General features: G+C 48.3%; 1 long non-coding RNA gene across 1 annotated transcript; it reads left to right on the top strand.

The window, feature by feature from the left end:
* The first annotated feature begins 290 nt into the window (after nt 1-290).
* Nucleotides 291-3699, top strand: LOC114805731. Its single transcript, XR_003753759.2, has 3 exons — nt 291-639; nt 2044-2227; nt 3342-3699. It is a non-coding gene; the product is annotated as an uncharacterized LOC114805731 (long non-coding RNA).
* The last annotated feature ends 821 nt before the right edge of the window (nt 3700-4520 follow it).

Here is a 4520-nt window from a genome sequence, read left to right as displayed (position 1 = left end):
AGACAGTGACGCTCCCCCCTTTCCAAGCTTTACTGAAGGCCCACCTCCTCCAAGAGGCCTTCCCTGACCAAGCCCCCCTTTCCTCTTCTCCCCCTCCCTTCTGCGTCGCCCTGACTCGCTCCCTTTCTTCACCCCCGCTCCCAGCCCCACAGTACTTACGTCCATATCCGTCATTTATTTATTTATTTATTTCTATCATTGTCTCCCCCTCTAGATCAGAAGCTCACTGTGGGCAGGGAATGCATCTGTTTAGCGTTCTACTGTACTCACCGAAGCACTTAGTACAGTGCTCTGCACATGGTAAGTACTCAATAGATGCGTACGTACAGGACCTTTTTTTGGCCAAAGGGACAACGGTGCCCTGGCCAGACAGGTGGTAACCACCACGGTCACCCACGCTACCCAGCTACTCCCGCCGGGTCGTTCCGCCGCCCGAGAAGCCGGAATTAGAAGCCCCCCGCTTCCTGACGCGCTGTCTCTGCTGGACCAATACCCAAAGGAAGCCTCAGTTTCCCCCGGCATCATCCGGACCCTGAAGTCCCAGCGGGCTTGAAGTTCACCCGCGTGCTCTGCTAATCCAACCATCGGAGTCGGTCTCGTCCAGTAGCCGGCCTCTCGTCGAGCACCTGAATGATGAAGGTAAATGAACCTGCGAGAGCCCATTGCAGAGTGCTGGATGAGCATTCTCCTTTCATCACCCGCTTACTGTGCAGAGCACTGTGCTAAATGCTTGGGAGAGGACACTAGAACAATAAAGAGACACATTCCCTGCCCATAACGAGTTTACAGTCTGCATGAGAAGAGCTCATTGTGGGCAGGGCTTGCAACGGTTCATTCATTCATTCAGTAGTATTTATTGAGCGCTTACTATGTTGGTATTTGTTCGGCGCTTACTATGTGCAGAGCACTGTTCTAAGCGCTGGGGGAGACACGGGGGAATCAGGTTGCCCCACATGGGGCTCACACTCTCAATCCCCATTTTACAGATGAGGTAACTGAGGCCCAGAGAAGTGAAGTGACTTGCCCACAGTCACACAGCTGACAAGTGGCAGAGCTGGGATTCGAACTCATGACCTCTGACTCCAAAGCCCAGGCTCTTTCCACTGAGCCACGCTGCTTCTCTACTACTACTATGTGCAGAGCACTGTACTAAGCACTCGGAATGTACAAATCGGTAACAGATAGAGACAGTCCCTGCCCTCTGAAGGGCTTTCAGTCTAATCGGGGGAGACGGACAGACAGGAACAGTGGCAATAAACAGAATCAAGGGGATGAACATCTCATTAAAACAATAGCAAATAAATAGCAAATCTGTTTATTGTTGTATTGTACGCTCCCAAGCACTTAGTACAGTGTTCTGCATGCAGTAAGTGCTCAGTAAGTACGATATCACATGTCATAAAGGGCCCAGAGAGTTGGGTGGGAAATCTGTTTTAATCCAGTTCAAAAAATCTTTTGAACTTTTGAATATTTTCATTACCCTATTTATTTTGTTAATGAAATGTACATCGCCTCGATTCTGTTTAGTCGCCATCGTTTTTACGAGATGTTCTTCCCCTCGACTCTATTTATCGCCATCGTTCTCGTCCGTCCGTCTCCCCCGATCGGACCGTGAGCCCGTCAAACGGCGGGGACCGTCTCTATCTGTTGCCGACTTGTTCATTCCAAGCGCTTAGTACAGTGCTCTGCGCATAGTAAGCGCTCAATAAATACTGTTGAATGAAAATCTACCTCTGGCAGGGAGCTATAAAATGTGTCTAAATCTAGAGAAGCAGCATAGGTTACTGGATAGAGCCTGGGCCTGGAAGGCAGAAGGACCGAGGTTCCAAGTCCGGTTCCGACTTGCCTGCTGTGTGACCTTAGGCAAGTCACTTCACTTCTCTGTGCCTCCGTTCCCTCATCTGTAAAATGGGGCTAAAGACTATGAGTCCTATGGGGGCAAGGCACTGTGTGCAACCTGACTAACCCGTATATTCCCCAGCACTTATTACGCACTAAACGAAAACCGGATCTTGATCATTTCTTTTTCTCTTCACGAGGCAGCTAGGAAGTCTGCGGGTGGGCCAGGAGAGAACTCCGTTTTGATTGATTCCCAGTCATCACCGGGGCAGATGGTGCACTTAAAGGCGACTGAGTCAGAGAGAGAGAGAACTCCGGGGAGCTGCTGGGATCCTTGGAATGAACCACCCTGGTGTTGGGAGAGAAGACGAGAACCTTGGCGAGCAGCGTACGTATATAACACTCCCTCGCTCTCCAGCCCATCAGTCTACCCCATTAAATATCTGTAATTTATTTATATTGATGTCTGCCTCTCCCTCTAGACGGTAAATTCACTGCGGGCAGGGAATGCGTCCGTTTATTGTACTTTCCCAAGTGTTTGTAACAGTGCCCTGTGCACAGTCAACGCTCAATCAGTACAACTGAATGTTCAGAAAAATCCCATTAACAGCAAATCAGATCTCTGGCATAATTAACGTTACCCCATTGATGGTGTTTACTGAGCATTATCTGTGTGCAGAGCACTGTACTAAGTGCTCGGGAGAGTACAGAGTTGAAAGACACACTCCCTGCCTACAACGAGCTTCAAGTCTAGAGCGGGGGAGGGAGACAGTAGTGTAAATAAATAAAATAAGGATACCATACCTGTTGTGCCTTATAGTTGAGTATTTGAGGAGCAGATGTGGAAAAAATCCGGGCCTGGGAGTCAGAAGGACCTGGGTTCTAATCCCAGCTCCACCACTTATCTGCTGTGCGACCTTAGGCGCACAGAGAAGTGAAGCCATTTGCCCAAGTTCCCACATTTGTAAAATACGATTAAGACTGTGGGATAAGGACTGTGTTCAGTGCTTAGAACAGTGCCTGGCCCCTAATAAGTGCTTAAATACCATAATGCTTGTCTTTTTACTTAGTCTTAGAGTCCCGAGTGGAACAGGGACTGTATCCAACATGATTATCAATCGATCAATGGCATTTATTGAGCACTTTCTATGTGCGGAGCACCATACTAAAGGCTTGGGAGGGAGCAGTTCAACAGAATTAGCAGACACATTCCCTGCCCAAAACAATTATCTACCCCCGGGCTTGACTCCTAGTAAGCGCTTAACAGATATCACAATTATAATTATTATTGTTACCGTCAGGAGCACAGTACGTGCTCGACAAAGGGCAACCGCTGGGGGGGTCAAAGCATCGGTTTTAGAGTCGCTAAACCGGATCTTTTTTAATCTCGACATCTTTGAAGATTAGACGACAGTATGCCCCCGGGAGAGCCATCTGGGAGCAGTTAGCATTTCGGTGTGGGGTTAGCGGAGAAAGCCAATTTCTTTCATTCTCTATGCCAGGTGGGGCCGGAGGGTTGGCCTATGCACCGGAAGCCAACCACCTCTCCCGTGAGAAGAGCCATCGCTTTGATTTGCATTTCCAAAAGAGAACAAGATTTGGCGTTATTACCCAGCATTTATCTACAATGGGTGAGGGGCTGCGTGAAGAAGAATTGGTTGGCTTCCCTCCTCACCAAGACCCTGTGATCTAGGGCAGGAAACAAAGGCAGAGGTAATCATCAACAAAAACATCGAAAAAGAGAATCCTGATGGGAGAAGATGCTGCTTAGGAGAATCGCTCCTGCGATTTGGATAACAAGAAATCTACAACCGTGAAGCAGCGTGGTCGAGGCTGAGGATCTGGGTTCTCTGCCGTGAGACCTGGCGCAAGTCACTTCTCTGAGCCTCAGTTGCCTCATCTATAGAATGGGGATTAAGACCGAGAGCCCCATGTGGGACATGGACTTTGTCCAACCCTGAAAGCTTGTATCGACCCCAGTGCTTAGTACAAGGCCTGGCCTCGGGTAAGTGCTGAACAAGTACCATTTTTTAAAAAATGAACGCTATTATACCCATCTGGGGTCCGCTTTCAGTGGTTCTCCTAGAACTACTAAAAATTAGAATATCCTTACCTGCTTCTCCTAAAAAAAAAAATGTTTACAATCCAAATGGTGGTAGCTCAATTTAATTCCCATCATCAAGATATTTGAGTGCTTCCTATGTGCAGAGCACTGTCCTAAGCACTCGGGAGAGGACAGTACAACAGAGTTGGCACACACGTGCCCTGCCCCTAACAAGCTTACAGTCTTCAACCATTCTGCTTGTAAACAGTCATACCGGCTTCCCTTCCTTGGAAGCGGAAAATGTTTCCCTTCGAAACAAACTATATTTGAGTTCTTTGTCAAACGACCTGATTTAATTTGCCAGGAAAAACTAAAGAAATGAAGGCAAGAGACCCAGACCTCCCCTCTATCTTCCAAGCTCTTTCACTGATAGTAAATCGGAATTAAACCCGGTTCTTCCAGCAAGCACAACTTCGTGGAGAAAATCACGTCTCGGACATCTCTCCGTTTCTCTCACTCTGGCCTGTGCTGTCCACACAACCCAGGATGCAGCTAATAGTGTGGCTTAGTGGAAAGAACCTGGGCTTGGGAGGCGGAGGTCATGGGTTCTAATCCCAGCTCCGCCACTTGTCTGCTG

The sequence above is a fragment of the Ornithorhynchus anatinus genome, chromosome 19, assembly GCF_004115215.2.
Source record: "Ornithorhynchus anatinus isolate Pmale09 chromosome 19, mOrnAna1.pri.v4, whole genome shotgun sequence".
Lineage (NCBI taxonomy): Eukaryota > Metazoa > Chordata > Mammalia > Monotremata > Ornithorhynchidae > Ornithorhynchus > Ornithorhynchus anatinus.
Note: the sequence above shows the minus strand (reverse complement) of the source record. Positions and strands in the feature narration are given on the sequence as shown.